Here is a 23563-nt window from a genome sequence, read left to right as displayed (position 1 = left end):
GAGAATCCGCCTGCCAATGCAGGGGACACGGGTTCGATCCCTGCTCCAGGAAGATCCCATATGCCGCGGAGCAACTAAGCCTGTGTGCCAGAACTACTGAGCCTGTGCTTTAGAGCCCATGAGCCACAACTATTGAGCCCATGTGCTACAACTACTGAAGCCCACACACCTAGAGCCCGTGCTCCACAACAAGAGAAGCCACAGCAATGAGGAGCCCGCACACCACAATGAAGAGTAGCCCCCGCTCATCACAACTAAAAGAAAGCCCACACACAGCAAAAAAAAAAAAAAGACCCAACACAGCCAATAAAATAAATGAATGAATGAATGAATAAATAAATAAATAAATAAATAAATAAATAAATAAAACAAGGAGCAAATTAGGTGTGGGAGAGAATAAGACCAGCTGTAGGCATATTGGGTTTGAGGGGTCAGTAAGAGATCCAAGGGAAGTTGTCCAGAGGAGAGCTGGTTATACAGCCCAGAGCCCTGGAGAGAGGTCTGGGACAGTTTTATTGATGTGAGAGGCATGTGGGTAGAGTTGAAGTCATGGCACTGGATGGAGAGGGCAAAGGAGAAGATGTAGAAGTGGAAGAGAACCCTGGAGGAACTTCAGTGTAAGGAGCAGGCTCCTCCTTATTGGTAGTAGTGGTGGTTACTGTTGCTATTATGGTAAACAGAGAGGAGTATTATCTTACAAGTAATTAGGATTCCCCCACCCCCGACACAGATTCTCATAAAAAATGGACCAAAAAAGTATTTACGAGGACATGCCTTTCAGGCCAGCTACTGCATTTCACTACTTAGTCTGATTTCTTTATGACCCTGAGCACGTGCACAAATGTTTTGTTTTCATGAGAGACTAGATCTTCAACGACTGGCAGAGAACTAAGCAGCAAGAGGGAGTAAGAGCTTGATAATTCTACCACAGTTAACGCAGAGCGTGTTTATCTCCTATATTTTAATATACTGATCAACTTTTACTCTAGGTAGTTGAACTTTCTTGTTCTGATGATAAGTGATGGTCTCCACTCATCTTATGCACATTTCACTTAAGCAGAACTGCTGCTGCATTGTTGGAGGGAACGAGGCTTAGAGGCTTCCCTCCCATTTCATTCATTTCTTCTTCGTCCGCCTCTCAAATACACTTCCTAACTGTTAAGAGCCAGACATAGTTCCCTTTGAATCCCTTGCCTGCTGTTTTCTACTTAGCCTAGAATGTTTGGGTATGAGCTAAAACCACAGAAGGTTTCTGTTATTCCTCAGAGATGAGCTGTCCCCACTGGCAAGGCTAGTCCGTGTTCCCCTCTCTCAAACATCCTGGCTTATGAATTAGCAGAAGAAAGAAAGAAAAGGAAGGGGTACAGAAAAGAAGAAAGAAAAAGGCAAAAAACAACAACAAAAAAAAAAAAAGAAAGAAAAGGAAAGAAAAGGAAAAGGGAAAAGAAAGGAAAAGGAAATGAAAAGGGAAAGGAAAGGAACGGGAAAAGGAAAGGAAGGGAAGGGAAAGGTCTAATAAATTAGCTGCACTTCTAACATGCTCTGCAGTTATGTATGTGGTTAAATGGAAGACAACAGGAGACCCCCTCTGTGGTTCTGCTGGCATACAAACATGCTTCCCGTTAGAATAATCTTAGGTGCTTCTAAATATCAAACAGCCAGTCATTAAGATCAAAGAAAGATTTATTGAGAACAAAGTAACTGCACTTCTAACAACACAGTAACACTTTTACAATAAAGGCCAGTCAGGAAATTTCCAGTCAAGATGGCAATGAAATTTTACATGGAAACCCACCTTTCCTCCCACATATGCCCAACAACAACAACAAAATGATTTTTAAATTTTTTAAAAATAAATTTGTACTTGAAAACTTGTTTCACATCTCTGTGAAACAGAAACAGAAAGGGAATAGTTCCAGAAGTCAGCAGGACCACAAGTCCAAAGTCTACCGGCTCCAGGACTCATCAAAACCAGCAGAACCAGTAGACATTTAAATCCTGTGGGGTCCAAAGGTGAATATACCTACAATACACCAGGCGTGGTTCAGGGGTAGAAGCAGGATCCCCATGTGGAACTAGGGGATGGGAGACACTCACCACACTAAACGGTGGCCAAAAACCAATGACTAAGTTCCCCATTTGCCTGGGTGATGGATTTGACAAGCCTGCCCTCTCCCCTCCCCGGGATGGGAATCATGTACAGGAATAATTCAACCTGGTGCACATGGTGGAGGCAAGAGATGGAGAGGGAGTAGAAAAAAGAAAGAAGGAAGAGAAGGAGGCTCTAAGTAGTCCTAACTACAGGTACACATATAAAATCCTCCTTGACAATGGGCTTATACCTACAATTTCTAAGAACACAAAGAAAACTAAGATAGTAAACTCAGCAACAACAAAAATTCAACAATTTCAAGATCTATAACACAAAAGAGAAGTGAAATTACCAACAGTCAGATCCTAGAAAAAGAAGTATATTAAGAGGAAGAAATATTTAAAGAAATAATGACAACTTCCTCAAAATTAAAAAATTTCAAAGCCCTCCATCTAAAGGACTCAGAGTACCAAACAGGGAAATAAAGAAAACACTGCACATAAGATACGTTATGGCAAAATTTGAGAATATCAAACACAAAGAAGAAAATTAAAAGCATCCTGATAGAAAGAGCAGATCATATTTTTTAAAAAAGACCCAGCGCGACATCAGAGTTCTCAGCAGCAAAACTGAATTCAGAACAATATTGAAGTAATGTTTTTAAAGTATTGAAGGAGAATAATTTTGAGCACAGAATTGTATATGCAAACTGCCAAAATGCCTTTTGAATTTGAGGGCCTAATAAACATATAAGACACAAAAACACCCAAGGTTTGCCACATAGAGAACTATGGTGATAACACTTAAAAGACAGCTTTCAAGCATTTAAATAAAAGAAGCAATATGAGATTTTCAATATCTATCGTTGTCATCTAAAAACCAGCTATTATTCCTGAGTTTACGAAGCCGATGGATAAATAAGATGATAAATCTCAAAATAAAGCAACCACCTTAGAAACAAAAACAGAATATAGCTTATTGGAAACAGCAGCAGAACATTTGTTTTTGTAAAGAGAAAGGAGGAAAGAAAACAAAAAGGTATCAAAATTCATTATTAATAAAAATTATAAAAAGACAGAAATCCTAACATAATGGTAATTATATATAAATGGATTAAACTCTTCAATTAAAAGACAGTGATTCTCCAAATATATTTTTTAAATCCAATCATACGTTGACTACAAGAAACATACTTACAACGAAATGACAAAGGTTGAAAATTTCAAAACATAAAGCTATACTAGGCAAATACAAATCAAAATACAGAAAATGATCTTAATAAACTACCTGAGAGGCAAAGAGGGTCATTTTATACTGAAAGAAGGACAAGATGATGGGACAAGAAGACAAGCACCTAATGATACAACCTCAAGCAACATATAGAACTGCAAGGAAAAACAGAAAAATCAACTATTGTTAATGGAGATTTTAACATACTCTTCTCAGACAGTGTTGGGGGTGGGGGGCGGTATCTGTAATCAATGATGCAAAGCCACTCTATTTTACACACACACACACACACCTTGCAATAAACAGAGGATAAATATTCTTCAAGATAAGTGTTTTTTTTAAGATTTTTGGTTCTTTTTTGGTTTTGGCCACGCCATGCAGCTTATGGGATCTTAGTTCCCCCACCCAGGGCTCAAATCCGGGCCCTCAGCAGTGAAAGCACAGAGTCCTAACCACTGGGCCACCAGGGAATTCATTCTTAAGGAAGTATTTTGAAGGATGGATATTATACATCCTCTCTTCTCAGGCCAAAATTTAAAAATATTTAGAACTTAATAAACAAAAGGATAGATTTTACACTTTCACTATACTGGTAAACTAAATATGGTTAAAAAGAAAATCATAATGGAAATCAAGAAAGGTTTAGAACTCAATGATAGAGACATTGCATATCAAAATTTGTGAAACATGGCACAATAATGCCAAAGAAAACTTCAGAGCTCTAAAATATTTATTAGGAAACAAAGAAAACTCAGAACTTTTTCTATGCCATATTTAAATAGACAATTTCCCTAAACATGGACAGTCCAAGGGTCATCATGACTGTTTAAATATTCAAATTAAATTTATTCAGGGAAAACTCTCAAAACTAGAATTTACTAAAATATATCTGTCTTTTTTATTTTAGTGTACTCACTCAACAGGGATTACTTGTACACTATAATTAATGTACACAGGCTATTCCATAAAGTGAAAAGCTAATATGCTTAACTCTTATTTTCATTATTGATTGGTATGTGAGACTTTCTGGGGGGAAAAAAAACTCCAAAATCACAGTGGACTACGAAATGTGATCAGACACATAAAAACTCACTACCTAAGTACAGCGAAAAAAATCTCAAGGCTAAACATGACCTATTTTACTTTTGAGGGTGGCTTCAACCAAAACTAGGTAGATTCTTTCCCCAGCAGGGGGCAAAAAAAGCTGATGTGGTGGCCTCTACCCCAGGCCCCTCCCCGCTTGTGCCTGGATTCATTCTCCTGTCACTGTGCACTGTAATTATCCTCCCAGCGTTCTGTATTTCCTATCTTTTAAACAGGGCTGCCCAATAATAACCAGTAATGTCTTGTTTAGAGTATTTCAATTTCTTCTTTGCCCATTTGTTGTGCCTGTTCTTAGGATGCTATACCCAAGGAAGACTCAAGCACCAAAAATTTAGGCTTAATGTCTGAAGCTGAAGAGGGCACAGCATGGAGGGAACTGCGAAAGGCTATCCTCAAGGAAAAACATGTCTGGGTACATGTCACAGTAATAGACAGACTAACAGCTGTGGGAATGAAAGTGATGAGAAGAGGCTGAAACTGGGGGTGGGGGGGGGGATGATGAAATGCTGCAGGAGGAGGAGAGTTTTGTTTGTTTTGCTAACTTATATAAGCCTTTTCAAAATATAACCTTTGAACTAAGCAGAAAAATAATCATGCTGCCCTAGTTTCCATCATGTGGCAGATATTATGACATCAATAAAATCTCCCTCGAGCCATAGTGGTCTTTCCTCCTAAGGTCACCTAGGACATACAGTGTACTAAAAAGGAGAGGGGTGCCTGGTATCAAGAACAGTACTCCCAAACAATTCACAGATACTCTGCATGATTTCTACTCTGTTAAAATAAAGTCTGAGCTGCTATATTTCATCATGTCAAAAACTAGTTTCTAATACTGCACTGACTAGTGTAAATTAGAATAAACCAAAACGCATGTTTTCCCTCCCCTCGCTTGATATGCTGTTGGACTTGACATTGTAAATAAAACCTAATGCTGAACAATAAATTTGGAAGTGACCTCTATAAAGCTAAATCTGTCTGGGAGCTGGTGAGAAGCTTCCCTATATGAAACAGTAGAAAGAAAACATTCCCCCACCCATGTTCATAAGGCCAACAGAACAGATGGTATGTGTGCCAGCAGTGGCATTTTAAGGCTGATAGAGATCAAAGGATATAGCCACCATTCATTCTTTAATGACCTCGTGCATAGGAAAAGCAGCATGGACGAAGCAGGCCTGGTCCCTGAAATGCAGTGAATACAAGTCAAAGTATACGACTTAACTCATGAGAAATGAGATATCATAGAATTGTCAAACTGAACTGGAACACTAACCCACCTAGGCTAGCATTCTACTTTTAACAAGGACGCTCACGAACACTCGAGTCATCCACAGCCTTACTCTTCTTACCTAGGTCTTGGGAGTGCATCATAAGGTCTCCTTGCTTGCAAATTACTGGGTGAGATTGTTGGGAGACGATGAAATATTCAAGAGTTCCAATTCTAAGTAAAGAAGCACAACTTCCACAACAGCTTATCACGCACTACTGCTCCAAAGGGAGGACGACAGTTCTGTCCAGTATTTTGCTGTGCATCTGTCCTTAGCACTAGCATCCCCGTCACTACCAGGGTGGCCAGATACCCGAATTTACTGAGCCTGAGAAAAATGGGAAAAGGCTATACTCCAACAACAGAGAAGGACACCTTGTCCTGCCTAGCTGGATTATCTAAGACCAAGTAGCCCACGTCTTGGTTGGTGAAAAAAAGTGAACAGGCCTGTTTCTTCACAATCTGCTTGGACACTCACATCCAAACCCTCATGGAGTTCTATGAGCTTCTCAAACTAGAAGCTGCCATATACACACGGAATGACTAGTGCACAGCAGCACAGCCTGTGAGCCGCATGGCTGAGAAGGGTCAGGATCAGATCCCAAACCCCATAACAACTAACTAGCCAAAGAAAACCCAGCACTGCTTTCACAGCTTTCCATATGCTAGTCTACGTCAACTAAAACGGCCAGGGAATTAAGAGAACTTGCATTACGAAGTGCTAGCAATAGTGGCATTATACAGGTAAGATCTATAGAGAGAAAAAGGAGCTTCCCCCCCCCCACCAAAAAAAGGAGTCCAAAGCAAGACTAAAAGTAAAGTCAATATATTTTTCAGGACAGATATTCATATTCCTACCCTTCTCAAAACATAAGCCAGAAGAGTTACATCATATTATCTTGTATATTAGTTTTAATTAACTGGAAAAGTGTACACACACACACATACACACACATTTCCTTTCTTAAACTAATTAGAATAATAAAGACAGGTTAGGAAACTCAAAGTTTGACTTTAAAACTGAACTTCCAAAATTGCTAATGTAATTGGGTATCTTTCTTTTAAAAAAGCAAATCCAACCCTCCCATTCAAAGGGAATTCTTCTTTGCTGTCCATAGAGCATCAGGTAGTAAATGACTATTATGAGAAAACAGGTTAGATTCTTTGATCAGAAAATCTTCCTTAAGTCTTCCATTAAGGAAATAAAGGGGAGGGGATATAAGAAATTAACCCTGCCAGGACTTCCTAGGTGGCGCAGTGGGTAAGAATCCGCCTGCCAAAGCAGGGGACACGGGTTCAATCCCTGCCCCAGGAAGATCCCACATGCCGCGGAGCAACTAAGCCCGTGCGCCACAACTACTGAGCCTGTGCTCTAGAGCCTGTGGGCCACAACTATTGAGCCCATGTGCCGCAACTACTGAAGCCCACGTGCCTAGAGCCTGTGCTCTGCAACAAGAGAAGCCACCACAATGAGAAGCCCACACACCACAACGAAGAGTAGCTCCTACTTGCCACAACTAGAAAAAGCCCGTGTGCAGCAATGAAGACCCAACACAGCTAATAAAATAAATAAATAAATAAATAAATAAATAAATAAATTTATTTTAAAAAAACTTATAAAAAAAAAAAGAAACCCTGCCAACTGGCCATTAAAGAAAGACCGCTAACTGTATTTCTCAGCAGTGAAAGGTGCACTGAGAGACCAGTTATAATCACCAAGTGGAAGGAAAGGTTCCTAAAGTCCCACTGACCCCAATTCTTGGCTCTGCTGCAAGTTAAAGCAATGTCGTGCTGGGTGGGGGGCAAGATGTCCCAGTTCCTCTCATTTTATTTGGCCTCATCAAACAAGACAAACCATAATGGGAACCATGATAAACCTAAATAGCATGCAGATTAAAGACAGTCAGTGGCCAGCTAAGAATAATTCCCTTGGGTAAGATAATTTCTTTATCTGAAGTCATGTCCAGGAAAGGGAAATGTGACTCTCAATGAAATAACCTCCCACTCCCAGTCCCAAAAGTCCAAAAACCAGAGGTACACACAGATATGCATCCCCCCCAAAAATCTTAATAAAAGTCAACTCCTAAACTATATGTTAAACTGTCACATTAAGGCATGAAAAGATGTAATGAAATTGCCATACAATTATAAAGCAGATTTTACTTTCTATTGTCTGAAGATATTCAAAATTAAGCACAATGCTTGCCTGAAAAGCTACCAAATGGCTAAGACATGCCAAAAGTCTATGCTAGGAAAAGCTGATGAGGGAATCAGCTGTGTTCTAATCACATGACATAAAACACAGACCCCATTATAACGTTAGAGCAGCAGCTAATAGGCATTAGGTTACAACTCCAGGAACCACCTCTGCTATTCACAAAGGTCAATGGAAGTCTGTGGCAATTCAATTACAGAGTAAGACCAGTTCAGAGGCAGTGTCAATAGAAGTCAAGGTAAATTGCTTTGCTGTGTAAAGCAGAGGGCATTTGCATATCACAATCCCAGTCCTGAGGCATTATTTACAGACTGAGATTCCTGCCTATATAAACAAACCAAAAATAGAACCACCCTCTACTGTTATCCTTAGGAACCAACAAGTAATCAGATACTGAATCAAGTTGTCTCCCACAAACTCCTGAGGAAGCCTGACATTCTGACAGCTCAGGATATCTCAGCAGTGTGCTCAGAACACACTCCAGTCCAGCTGAGAAAGGAGGGCTGTCGGACCCCTACCTATTTACCTGTCCTCCTCCTCCCACCCCACTCTTTTCACCTGAACAATGTAAATTCTCATCAATTGCCAGATTAAGACCTTAGGTAGCAACCAGTAAGTCTACTTATGAAGCTGGACCCAAAGTAACCAAAAACAAAAGACTAAGTTACATTTTCTTGGAAAGCATACCACCTAGGAAAATATATTTGAAACCCTCGATTTTACACATCAGGCCCTGAGGAAAATATAAGCTAACATTCTTGATTATTTACTAAATATTGGGTGGTTTACAGCCATTAACTCATTTGTTCTTGGCAAAAGGCATGTGGAAGTTTACTGACCCAAACTCACGAGGCTTAGAGGGGTATTTGCCTAGGTCACACAAGACAGTAAGAAGAAGACAGGGACTGAAATCCAGGTTAGGTGAAATCCAAGCATAACCACAAATAATTCTACCATTTCATAAAACTCTTTGCTGCCTAAGTGTTTCCAGGGACAGTGATCCCCAAGATGCTAGGACAATGTGACTGGGAGAGCAGCCCAGGTAAAAGGCGACAGATGCTTTAAATCCAACAGGAAAACACGAAGCGGTGAGAGCTCCCCATTCTCAACGAGCTGCCACTGAAGTTTCTCCAGGTCAACGCATGCTAGCAGGACTCGATATGCTTTTCTCTCAGGCTCTGCTTCATTCTTTCTACTTCAAAATCTTCAGCTTACACCCAGCATGCCAAATAACAAGCACAGCTTGCATCGGTGTTAGGCTGAAACTTTTCTAACTTAAATACACATATCTGTACGCAAGCTGTATGTGTGTGTATGTGTATTTATATGTGTATATATGTATGTGGGTATAACAAGGAAAAAGAAACAGATACGTTTAAAGAAGAAAATCATCAGACTCTCACTTCCTAAGGATAACCACTGTCATAACTGATTCATATTCTTCCAGATTTATGTCTACGCTTATACATTTACTCACATGGCTTTCCCTTTAGAAGTGAGGCTATTCTGAAATTCTATTTTATAACTTGCTTTAGTCATTCAAAAGCACACCATGTGTATTATGTCTGTGGACAAAGTTTTGTGATCCTTGGAAGGCTAGAAGCCTGTGTGTGGTTAGTAAGGGGCCTGTACCATCTGCTTGTGTTTGGCTGTAGAACAAGGCCTTTAGGAGCGCGCCAGCACAACAGAACACACAGAATACTATATAGCAGTGAAAAAGGAGAGGGAGCTCTCTCTGTATTGACATGAAAAGCAACACCAGATATACTGTAAATTTTTTAAAAATAAAGTACACAACTAGCTTCTGGGTACACAGGTGGTAAATAAGGCTCCATATTCATATTTGCTTATATATACATGAAGAATTCTGGAAGGAAAAATAAGAAACTATAGGTTGAACCACATGAAACTGCTGCTATTCAATCATTTTTGACATAGACAAGCAGCAGAGCAGTTTCACGTGGTACGACCCTCCTAATAACAGCGGCTGCCAACGCAATGTGGAATTTCAACTTTGAAAGGATTTAAGAAATTGTAGGTTGAAATGACATGATATTCCTGTTGCTTTACTATTTTTGAAACACTAAATGAAAACACATTTGAAATTGCCAATATTAGATGGCTTTGAAACTAAGAGCTGGCCCTCTGACATGGCTCAACCTATTAATATCAGTGGTTAGAGACCCGGTTTGCAGGTGAGGAGGGGGACAGGGACTGAGTTGATGGGACAGAATGGAGACTTTTCACTTTATCACAACTAATGTAAGACCAGATATTTGTTCATTTAGGTAAATGGGGACATGCAACACAATAAAATAAATATAATACTGAAGTAAAATGATTGTTTTTCCTCCCCCTTGTCCTTAAAAATGAGCATCCCCCTTTTTCTTAGAGGCCCCATTTTTGTTACAGTGTATTGTGTCCTAGGATTAAAACCATCCTCATCTCTGGCTCTTTCTTCTCCTTCATCAAAACCATCACTCTGATTCCTTTACAATAAAACTAGCCACTGGTTTTTAATGGAAAAACTAAGAACCATTCTTAAAATTAAAAAAAGCATAAATCAACATACTTCTTGAAAGGCACATGACATCTCTGAAAAGACTGGCCACGGAAAACTCCAGAGAAGAGAAGACAATTGGCTGAGGCACTGAGGTTTGCACTTGAGCGCAGTGGTAAGTAGCTCACACTCTGGGACTGGGCTGATTAATCCTGGCTTTCTCACTCACCAGCCAGGAGACGCGGGTGAGCTACTTGACCTCCTCTAAGCCTCAGTTTCCGCAATTATAAAATATGGATAATAATATTACCTACAGGATTGTTATGAGGATTACCTAAGTTTAACAAATATTGCTAACAAAAGTAGCTGGCATATAATATGGTATCTGTAACTGTGTACTATTATTACCCTCCAAATTCCGTATCCTGTTCTTGCATGAACTGTTAAAAATTTTAAGGAAAAAAGTCCACTTTTAAAATAACTAAGATAATAAACAGAGGCTTTAAAGTGTCACTATTTCTATTCTGACCCAAAGAGAAAAATAAAACCATGACCATCACACTTCAAGCTCAAAAACTCATGTTGCTGAGTTCAGAGAACAAATATTAGTACATGCAAAATGTCAGCTGAATAATTCACTGTAATAGGCTTGGAGATTTTTTTCTCCATCCAAGGGTGACACTGGACTCCTCCTAAATACTGCCCAGAAGACACACAAGAATGCCATGGCAAGAAGTAGCAGTTGGAACGAGCCAGGCTGCAAAGTTGCCACCCAGAGTTCATAAAAGGCAACGAAAGACAACTGGTTATAGGAGTATTCTCCACAGTTAACTCAATCTCACATCATTTCTTTTATCTCAAGAGGTGGGAAGGATTCAGTAAGTGCAATTAAACTGGCAACAGGTTTGCTTGGTTATATTAACTGTAGACTGCACTCTTATCTCCTGGTAATTTTTATCGTGGTCCATAAGAGTTTTCTGAGTAATAAAAGTCTCCTGGCATCGGCCACACTGAGATAATACCTTCCCCTTCAAGATTTCTCCTCATCTTGCTGGCCACCAAAGGAAACGTTTCAAATTAGTCACTCCTGACAGCCTTAAAAGTTCTATTTCATTCAGGATAAACAATACTTCGGTTGGTTTGAAAAGATGTTTCTTCGACAGCCCGACTACCTCCTACGCTGTAAGTGTTTCAAAGAGGGCTATAAAGAGAGTGACAGCTGCTTGAATTCAGAACTAGAAATTAAAATAAGAGCTATTAGAAGTGAAGAAAAAACCCACACCACAGGGAGACAAGCTTTAAAGAATTCTTCTCTCTTCTAGTTACCTGCCATGAACTTATTTTCACCACAGAAGCAGCTATGTATTTTTTTAAGACATTCAATAAGCCTGTTTTTTTTTTCTTCCCCCTCCAGAGAAAGGGGGAAATGTTCATCCCACACAGAAGCACAGTTAAGATTATAGAGGAAGTCATATAAGAAGTTGCCTCATGCTTTGTCACCAACATTAGGGGGGCTGAGCTTCGGGGAGGCAGCTGGGGAGACGCCCATGCAGGGGAAGCAGCGGGTATGATTTATGGGCAGGTCACAACTCAATCACAGCCCTGACATTTCTGGCCGCCTTTTCCAACACATTGATCTCATCGCTGTAAAAGTGAGAAATAATCTGTCCACATAGACTGTCACCGATTCAAGCCTGGCCTTAGATTTAACTTCACAACACAGTAATTCCATGCCAAGGAATCATGACTTTGCTCTGAGGAGGTGGCAAGAGGCCTTGGCCCTTGCAAAGTTATCAACCAGAATCCACCCATGAATTGTCATGCAAAAAAATGGTAAGAATTGAAAGAAGATTACCAAGCATAAGACAAAGATCTGCTTGCAGCCGGTTACTTGGGTTGATTATTAATCTTTGCAAGCTGATCAGATGTCTACAAGGAAATGTCAACAGCTGTAGAAGGGCTCTGAAAATCCACGTCAACAATGGTCTAACAGTGGTTGTTCTCTCACATAAGTGTCCTGATACAATTTTAGGGAGGATGGGGTAGTAACAATTCACTTATGAATTGGAGCATAGTTGATTAATAGTGTTGTGTTAGTTTTGGGCGTAGAGTGAAGTGATTCAGTTATACACATATATGTACCTCTTCTTTTTCAAAGTCTTTTCCCATTTAAGTTACAGAATACTGAGCAGAGTTCCCTGTGTTATACAGTAGGTCCTTGTTGGTTATCTGTTTTAAATATAGCAGTGTGTATATGTCAATCCCAAACTCCCAATCTATCCCTCTAAAAATACTCTCTCGGGAACTAAGGTTAGAGAGTACATAGCTGCCACGACTGTCAGCTCTCTGTCCTTGGCTTCTACTGAAATAAACATCTTTGAGTATGGTGGGGGCCACCCATCCTTTACATAAGCCTATGAATGAGTGGATATATGTCTGCAAGGTAAAGTAGGAGAAAACTGAGCTCCACATTGTTCTTAATTATGAGACTATTCTTTCTCTAAGAAGATGTAACATTTTAAGCATTATTTAATATTTCTCTGTCTACTGGCTTTCCATATACACTATTTATACCAAACCTATTTTCTCAGTTATATATAACAATATATATTGATGACACTAACAAAACGAGATGATTTCTTCCTTTTGATGAAAAGATGGTCTAAATTTTTTTTTTAGAAAAGGAACAAAAAAAGCCTCAGGACAAAACTGAGACACAAACACAAGGAAAAGATTTACCTATAAGCCGAAAATGTGGCTGATGACATCTGTGTTGATTACCTGACTTCATCCTCCACATCTGGTTAGTGGAGAAGTCCCAACAACTTGCTTTAACATCTCTATCAGGCATCCATTTTATTTTCAATTCCTAGTACTGACTCAAGCCCACAGCAACCTAAGCTTAAATTAGTTAACCCAGGTGTTTGCCATGGCCTTCTTGATTCCTACAGACAGGTTTGTTCCAACCTGATTTTAGAGACCGATGCATATCAGAATAGGTTCTTCCTTTAAGAAAGAAGGGGACTTCCCTGGTGGCACAGTGGTTAAGAATCCACCTGGCAATGCAAGGGACACGGGTTCAAGCCCTGGTCCGGGTAGATCCTGCATGCTGTAGAGCAACAAAGCCCATGCACCACAACTACTGAGCCTGCGCCCTAGAGTCAGTGAGCCACAACTACTGAGCCTACATGCTCTAGGGCCCGTGTGCCACAACTACTGAGCCCGCACGCCTAGCGCCCATACTCTGCAACAAGAAAGCTACCACAATGAGAAGCCCACGCACCAAAACAAAGAGTAGTCCCCACTCGCCACAACTAGAGAAAGCCCTCACACTGCAATGAAGACCCTATGCAGTCAAAAATAAAAAGTAAAATTTAAAAAAATTATAAAAAAGGAGGAAAACGGTTCTGGTTCATTGTTAACCCGTCTCCCCAACTGTATTTTCACTTTTTTGCCTATAAAGCTCTGCATCCTCGTCATGCTCTCCACCACACTGTAGGACTACAATAACACACGTTCAACAAAATGTGCTGCAATTAGCACATCCGGGATCCAAGTGGGAAAGTGCCAACCTAACGGTACCCAAGTAAGAACTACCCTAAAATAATATTAAATCCTGCCAATTGGCTAGCAAGATGATTTTGTTTTCAACCCGTTATAAGTCATGTTTTTTATGTTGTCTAAATAAACAAACTGCTATATCATGTACAAAAGAAGATAGGCACAGAATACCTAATTACCCAAGAAGATACAAATAAAAACTAGTCCTGTGAATATCTAGTTCTGTTTAAAATTAGAGCTAGCATAAAGGAAGAAAGGGAGAGCTTAGTCAAAATTCAGATGATAATCTTCTTCACACTCCCCAAACTTTCTTTTAAAATGTTTCTTCTGCCTTGAATAGAAAATAGCAAAGAATATACCTCATATAGCCTCATGAACATTCCCTGTATATGGGGACAAACACAGCAAACACAACAGATTCTCTTTATATTAGAAAGGTACTAAGAGTCCAGGAACCAGCCCCATCCACAACAAGAGGGCAGCCATGTTCCCACCACAGCAAGAGGGCACATGTAACCCAAATAGGGGATACCCCTGGAGTGCCTGGCTCTGGTGGCCAGCCGGGAATGCACTTCTGAGCCCCACAAGGCATCTCCTAAAAAGGCCATCCCTTCAATTCTGGGAGAGATAGCCAATTTACCTAATACATAGAAACAAACAGAAAATGAGGAAAAATGAGGAGACAGGGGAATACGTTCCAACAAAAGAAAAAGACAAAGCCTCAGAAAAAGAACAAAAGGAAGCAAAGATAAGCAATCTACCTGTCACAGAGTTCAAATCAATAGTCATAAAGGTACTCATTGAACTTGGGAGAAGAACAGATGAACACAATGAGAACTTCAACTAAGAGACAGAAAATAGAAAGTACTAAACAGAAGTTATAACTGAACTGGAAAATAAACTACAGGGGCTCAAGAGCAGACTAAATGAGGCAGGAGAGTGACTCTGCAAGCTGGAAGACAAAACAACAGGACTCACCAGACAGAGCAACAAACAGAAAGAAAAAAAAAAAAATAAGTGAAGCTACCTTAAGGGACCTTTGGGACAACAGCAAGCAGAATAATATTCATACTATAGGGGTCCCAGAAGGAGAAGAGGGAGAGAAAGGGCCAGAAAACTTATTTGAAGAAATACTGGCTGAAAGCTTCCCTAATCTGAGGAAGGAAACAGACATCCAGGTCCAGGAAGCCCAAAGAGTTTCAAATAAGATGAAACCAAAAAGACACACACCAAGACATATTATAATTAAAATGGTAAAAGTTAAGGATAAAGAGAGACTCCTAAAAGCAGCAAGAGAAAAACAAATTATTACATACAAGAGAAACCCCATAAGGCTATCAGCAAATTTTTCAGCAGAAATTTTATAAGCCAGAAGGGAGTGACACAACATATTCAAAGTGCTGAAAGAAAAAAAAAAAACTTCCCAACCAAGAATTCTGTACCCACAAAGTTATCATTCAGAATTGAAGGAGAGATTGAGTTTCCTAGACAAGCTAAAGCTAAAGGTGTTTATCACCACTAAACCAGCCCTACAAGGAAAACTAAAGTAACTTCTTTTAGCTGAAAAGAAATGGCACAAATTAATAATGAGAAAACACATAAAAGTAAAAACATCACTGGAAAAGGTAAATATGTAATAAAGCTAGTGAAACAACCACTTATAACGCAAACATGAAGGTTAAAAGACAAAAGTAGTAAACAACTAAAATTAAAGTAGTTAAAAGATACACAAAACAAAAAGATGTAAAAGGCATCGTCAAAAGTATAAAATGTGATGGGAATAAAAAGATAAATTTGGAAACATTCCAAAGCTTTAAGAGGTTGCCAATTTAAAATGGGCTACTATTTACAAAAGATGTCATATGTGAACCTCACTGAAACCAAAAGAAAAAAAATACAGTAAACACAGAAAAGAAAATGACAAAGGAATGTAAGCATCACACACAGACACGCGTGCGCGCACGCGCACACACACACACACCACCAAGACACAAAGGAAGCAAGAAAGAGAAGAAAAGAACAGAGAAGAACTACAGAAACAGCCAAGAAACAATTAACATAATGACAATAAATACATACCTATCAATAATTACTTTAAATGTAAACAGACTAAATGTGCCAATCTAAAGACAGAATGGCTGAATGGAGAGACACTCACTTCAGAAGAAAGGGTACACAGAGACTCAAAGTGAAGGGACATAAAAAGACAGTCCATGTAAATGGAAATGAAAGAAGGCTGAAGAAACTATACTCATATCAAACAAAATGGACTTTAAAATAAAGATTGTAATAAAAGACAAAGAAGGGCACTACATAATGATAAAGGGGTCAATCCAGCAAGAAGATTTAAGATTTACAAATGTATATGCACCCAGCAGATGAGCACCAAAATATATAAAAACAAGTATTAATGGACACAGAGATATTAAAGGCAATAGAGTAATAGTGGGGGACTTCAACACCTTACTAACACCAATGGATAGATCATCCAGACAGAAAAACAATAAGGAAACATTGAATTGAAACAATACATTAGACCAGATGAACTTAACAGATATATACAAATACGGACTATTCCATCCAAAAGCAGAATACACACTCTTTTCAAGTGCACAAGGAACATCAAGACAGATTACATGTTAGGTCACTAGACAAGTCTCAAGAAGACTGAAATCATATCAAGCATTTTTTCCAATCACAATTGTATGAGACTAGAAATCACAAGAAAAAAAAAAAAAGAAAAACCACAAAAACATGGAGATAAGCCAACATGCTACTGAGCAACCAATTGGTCATCAAAAAAAAAGTCAAAGGAGAAATCAAAAAATGCCTAGAGATAAGTGAAAACAGGAATACGACATGCCAAAATCAATGAGATGCAACAGAGAAAGTTGATAGCAATACAGGCCTACCTCAAGAAACAAGAAAAATTCCAAATAAACAACCTAACTTCACACTTAACAGAACTAGAAAAAGAAGAACAAAGTCCAAAATTAGTAGAAGGAAGGAAATAATAAAGACTGGAAATAAACAAAAGAGATGAAAAAAAATAGAAAAGATCAATGAAACTACGAGCTGGTTCTTTGAAAAGACAAAATTGACAGGCCTTTAGCTAGACTCACCAAAGGAAAAAAAAAAGGGCTCAACTAAATAAAATCAGAGATGAAAGAGGGGAAGTAACAACCAGAGAAATGCAAAGAATTGTAAGAAACTACTACAAACAATTATAAGCTAATAAATTGAACAACCTAAAAGAAGTGGGTCAATTTCTAGAAACGCACAATCTTCAAGACTGAATCATGAAGAAACAGAAAATCTGAATAGATCAATTACTAGTAAGGAGGTTGAAACAGTAATCAAAAAAATCTCCCAACAAACAAAAGCCCAGACAGATGGCTTCACTGGTGAATTCTACAAAACACTCAAAGATTTAATATCTATCCTTCTCAAACTCTTCCAAAAAATTGAAGAGAGAAGAAATCTTCCAAACATATTTTATGAAGCCAGCATTACCCTGATGCCAAAACCATACAAGAACACCACAAAAAAAAAAAAAAAGAAAGAAAATTACAAGCCAGTATCCTTGATGAACATGGATGAAAAAAATCTTCAACAAAATATTAGCAAACAAAATCCAACAATACATTAAATACATTAAAAGGATCTTACATCATGATCAAGTGGGATTTATTCCAGGGATGTAAGATTGGTTCAACATCCATAAATCAATCAACATGATACATCACATCAACAAAATTAAGTATAAAAACCATATGATCATCTCAACAGATGCCAAAAAAGCAATTCACAAAATTCAACATCCATTTATAGTAAAAACTTTCAACAAAGTGGGTATAGAGGGCATGTACCTTTACATAATTGAGGCCACATATGACAAATGCACAGCTAACATCATACTCTAACAGTGAAAAGATAAACGCTTTTCCTGTAAGACCAGGAACAAGACAAGAATGCCCACTCTCACCTTACTTTTATTCAACATAATACTGAAAGTCCTACCCACAACAATTAGGTAAGAAAAAGAAATAAAAGACATTCAAACCAAAATTGTCACTACCCACAGATGACATGATACCATATATAGAAAACTCTAAAGCTCCCACCAAAAAAAAAAAAACCATTAGGATAAATGAATTCATTAAAGTTGCAGGATACAAAATCAATATACAGAAATATGTGACAATTACACACACTAATAACAAACTACCAAAAACAGAAATTAAGAAAACAACCCCATTTACAACTGCATCATAAAGAATGAAATACCTGGAAATCAGTTTAACTAAGGAGGTGAAAGACCTGTAAACTGAAAATTATAAGACACCAGAAAGAAAGTGAAAAGACACAAATAAATGCAAAGATTATTCCATGCTCATGGATTAGAAGAATTAATATTGCTAAAATATCCGTACTAAAAAATAAATAAATAAATAAATAATAAATAGAAAATAAAATAAAATATCCATGCTATCTACAGATTCAATGAAAGCCCTGTCAAAATGCCAGTGGCATATTTCGCAGAACCAGAACAAATAATTCTAAAAATTGTATGGGACCACAAAAGACCCCAAATGGCCAAAACAATCTTGAGAAAGAACAACAAAGCTGGAGATATTACACTCCCTGCCTTCCAAATATACTACAAAGCTATAGTAACCTAAACAGTATGGTACTGGAACAAAAACAGACACACAGATCAATAGAATAGAACTGAGAGTCCAGAAATAAACCTTCACATACATGGACAATTAAATTATGACAAAGGAATAAATAACATACAATGGAGAAATGACCATCTCTTCAATAAACGGCATTGGGCAAACTGGACAGCAACATGCAAAAGAATGAAACTAGATCACTTATCTTCCACCATACACAAAAATCAACACAAAATGGGTTAAACACTTGAATGTAAGAGCTGAAACCATAAAATTCCTAGAAGAAAACATAGGCGGTAAAGTCACTGACTCTTGGCTATGTTTTTGTGGATCTGGCTCCAAAGGCAAGGGAAACAAAAGGAAAAACAAACAAATGAGACTACATCAAACTAAAAAGCTTCTGCACAGCAAAGGAAATCATCAACAAAAAGAAACGGCAACCTACTGAATGGGAGAAACTTACTGATATTAGCAAATCACACATCCAATAAGGCATTAATATCTAAAAATATCAAAATATATAAAGAACTCATATAACTCAACAACAAAAGCCAAAATAAATAATTAAATAAATAAATAAACCCAATTGAAAAATGGGCAGAGGATGTGAACAGTTTCCAAAGAAGACATAGAGATGGCCAAAAGACTCATGAAAAGATGCTCAATATCCTCCATTATTGGGAAAATGCAAGTCAAAGCCACAATGAAATATCACCTCATACCTGTCAGAATGGCTATTATCAAAGACAATAATAAATAACATATGCTGGAGAGGATGTGGAGAAAAGGGAACCCTAGTGCAGTGTTGCTGGGAATGTAACTTGGTTCAGCCACCAGGGAAAACAGTATGGAGGTTCCTCAAAAAGTTAAGAAGAGAATACCATATGATCCAGCTACTCCACTTCTGGGTACTTATCCAAAGAACACAAAAACATCAATTCAAAAAGATACATGCATTCCAATTTTCACTGCAGCATTATTAACAATAGCTAAGATATGGAAACAACCTAAGTGTCCATCAATAGATGAATGGATATGCATGTATATGTACCATACATATTGCACATGTATGTATGCAACTCAGCCATGAAAAAGAATGAAATCTTGATATTTATGACAGCTTATATGGAAGTTGGAGGTATTTTGCTATATGAAGTCAGAGAGAGAAAGACAAATACCATATGATTTCACTCACATGTAGAATCTTAAAAAACAAATGAACAAAGTAAAACAAAAACAAACACATAGATACAGAGAACAGATTAGTGGTTACCAGAGAGGAAGAGGGCTGGGGAGTAGATGAAAGGGGTGAAGGGGGTCAAGTGTCTGGTGATGGATGATAACTAGACTTGTGGTGGTGATCACTCTGTAGTGTATACAGATGTCAAATTATAATACTGTACACCTGAAATTTACATAGTTAAAAAAAGAGGTAGGAAGGCCATAAATTTGGAGTGGGCAGGTAAAAACAAAAACACAACATACACTAAACTTTTTTAGAGTTACTTTACTACCACTTTTAAGAAAAAAAAACACAGAAAAATAATTTGAGAATGAAATAAAAGGAAGCCTTTGATTTTTTTATCATCTTTTTAGCACTTAGCAGCCTACCTCATATTTTGCTATTTCACAACAACTGACATAGCCAAATCTACTCAGCTTAGAGGTCTGTGAGATTATTAAATGCTATATGAAAATAAACAATATGGCTTCTATGAAATAATTTAAAAAAACAAGAATTTCAGAAAAGATTTCACAGCAGCTCTATTTAAAGAAACCTAGCTGGATACTACATGCATTTCAGTTCATACTAATCATCAACAGAGATCTTTAAGCAAGTAACTAGAATTTTAAAGTCTTCTGCAAACAACAAGTTTAATACCATTAAATCACATATTACAAAGGAAAATAATGAGCATTGTGTATGCAGTAGGGCTAAATGTGCCAATGCCAATTAAAGCATTGTTGAAGTAAAGATACTAAGTGTCTTTAATTAAACTTGACGGTGGGGGGGGGAGGAGGGAGGTTGAAAAAAACATAATAAAAACCATGTCCAACAGCAGAGGGTGTATCTCCTATTTCACACCAGCTAAGCTAGGTTTCTCCACGTCTGGGCCTATCCTACTTCACCTCAGGCTTACAGGCTTGCTGACTGCTAATAAGGACTTTCTGATCTGCCTAAAGTTGAACTGAAACCAATTCTGAGTGTTTCCCAGGATGAACTGTTTGGTCCATCACATAGTTTCATACCTTACTCAGTGCAGAAGAAGAAATAACATACCACAAACCACTTCACTCAAATACCAAATCTGTGACCAAATCGTACAGCTGAGGAAAATTTCCAGTCATCCAAACCAGTTCCTTGAATCTTGGCAAATAATCTACCTAACTTTAAACAAAAATAATTTGTCCTGGATTTTATTAAGTTAACTTTAACCTGTATTACAATGAATAAATGGGGGGAGGGGAAGGGTGGAAACAATGGCACTTAAATTTTCTATTGGACTCATAATACACTAAAAAAGTTGGAAAAAATAATCAAAGTTGGCTATGATGCATACCTTAACCAAAACTAGATAAACATGAGAAATGACTCAACTCTGATCAATAAGAAAAAACACATAAAAAGATTAAGCTTTTGAAAATTTCAAATAGAGCTGCTAATTAGATGACTCAGACTACTGAAAAATATTTAAGTCCTGGTGATAAGAAGAGATTTTTTCTTTTTGAAACGTCAGAGTTTTCAATATGCTAAGTAATAGTCAATAACATAGCCTTTTAGTATCCTTTCCCTGTATGCTTCCTTTCAAAAGCATTTTCACCACCTTTTCATTTCTTTCCTTTTCTAGAACACGTAAAATGTGGATCCCACTTTGTTCTCTCTGAAATAATTCTTTTTCACACAACTTGAGTTTCACTAAAGCTGAGCTACAAATAATAGGGGCGGGGGAGATAAATAACGGGTTTTAATTGCTTTATCTTATGACCTGTAAGTTAAAATAAAATCACTCCATGACCAAAATCATGGGCTTTTCTGATTCTAACAACTTTCCAAAAAAAAAAAAAAATCAGAGGCTGCAATCAAGAAGGATCATTGTAAAGTTATAAAGACAAAATGTAGAGTAAAACATCACATAAATAGTGAACATAAAAACAGACTAAAGGAATTAAATATCTGTCCATCTTCTTTTTTCCCACATAATTAAAGAGTTTTAAAGAATTATTACATGGCCTAAAAATTAGGAAAGCTATGACTGTACACTATTTTGAGTATTTCCATAAAAGATGTGCTAAGTATCACTTCAGCAGCTTCTTACCCATTAACATTAATCACTCCGCAACCCAATGGTCAAAAGATTAGTACATTATGAACACAGGGCTGGATATTTTGATTCAACTCCTAAAAATACCCCAAAGGTAGATGTGATTCTAAAACAAAAGGTCCCTCTCCGGTCATTTCCTTTATGAAACAGAGTCCATTCCGTTTTGCTCAAGGGCCGACGAGCCCCTGTAGGTAGTTTCCCTTTGCCTTGACTTTCTGCTTCTCCTACTTGCTCACATTTGCCTCCTTCACTATTTTTTATCACTTCCACCAGAGGACAAGTGAGCTATAAGGCAAGGTGCAATTCAAACCAGTCAACGTAACTCCTTATCAGCAACTCTGCTGAGAGGGTACATGTGAGAAAAGAGAGCAGAAGACGTGAGCTGGGCTCCGAAGCTGAAACTAATGGCTACAGGAAGCTCTGAAACTACAGGCTGACCTTAATAAATCAGGCCCTTCCCCTGGAAGATAAGATCCGAGCATAAAACCAACATTTGTATCATATATATATATATATATCGTGTGTGTGTGTGTGTGTGTGTGTGTGTGTGTGTGTGTGTGTGTCTTAATTTAAAAGAATATTGGAACACGTTAGCCCTCAATGTTATTACAGGAGGCATCCTGAGTCCTCCTACACAGATCCCCTGAGAGTTAAGGACAACTGTCACTTGTGTACATGGATCTTTGGATATTAGCTATGTGGACATTTGATTATACAGCTGCTTATGATGGAGCTATTGGATTTGTTTCTATCTTCATTTCCTCCCTCCTTTCACCAATCACCTCATACCTCCAAACCAATAAAACCTTGGCAGTTTCAATCCTAGTCTCCATGACAATAACCACATGATTACAAATCAGCCACTGGGGTCTCGACATGGCTCACAGCCTTGTTTTGTAGGCATCACTGTTTAAAATTCCAACTTCTCAGCTCCTGTAAAAATGAGGCAATCTGGCAATAATGAGACAAGGTTGCCATATGACAACAGGGAATAGGGTGGCCTGATGGAAAGTGAGGACTTCCACTGATCAGAGTCCCATTGAAGCATGGTCCACTCGGCCTAGCCCTGGACAGTGGTCAGTTTGCTACCCCCGCCATAGGATGAGATACCCGCCTTACTAGAATGTCAGAAAACCGGGCGAGGGCGGTGCAGAAGCACAGACCCAAGCACAACAGTGACCCATGCCTTCGATCTCAATGCATTTAACATCAGGCTCAATCTGCTCATCTCATAAAAGATCTGCTTTCATTTTAGTCCCTCTTGCGTTTGTCTCAGGGTTATGTAACCTCACAGGAGGTCACACAAGTCTCCCAAAAAAGTAATTTAAACTGTCTTCTCAAAGTAAAAAAAGAACTGTGCATAACAAACACAAAACTGAAACTTGTATTCTCTCCCTGACAGCAAAGCTTTACTCTCCCTGTTAATCTCAAAAATAATAATCTTAAGGGGAAAAGAAGTTAAAACCCAAAGGATGGGGAGGGACTTCCCTGGTAGTCCAGTGGGTAAGACTCCACGCTCCCAATGCAGGGGGCCCCAGGGTCGATTCCTGCTCAGGGAACTAGATCCCTCATGCATGCCACAACTAAGAGTTCGC

At 38.3% G+C, this 23563-nt stretch overlaps 1 protein-coding gene across 2 annotated transcripts in view; it reads right to left on the bottom strand.

Moving 5' to 3' along the window:
- ARHGAP10 (Rho GTPase activating protein 10) overlaps positions 1 to 23563 on the bottom strand; it is a 322934-nt gene that overhangs the window by 28321 nt on the left and 271050 nt on the right. The gene's annotated exons all lie outside the window — the stretch shown is intronic.

The sequence above is a fragment of the Hippopotamus amphibius genome, chromosome 3, assembly GCF_030028045.1.
Source record: "Hippopotamus amphibius kiboko isolate mHipAmp2 chromosome 3, mHipAmp2.hap2, whole genome shotgun sequence".
Taxonomy (NCBI): Eukaryota; Metazoa; Chordata; class Mammalia; order Artiodactyla; family Hippopotamidae; genus Hippopotamus; species Hippopotamus amphibius.
The sequence above is the reverse complement of the archived record's forward strand: the minus strand, read 5'-3'. Positions and strand labels throughout refer to the sequence as shown.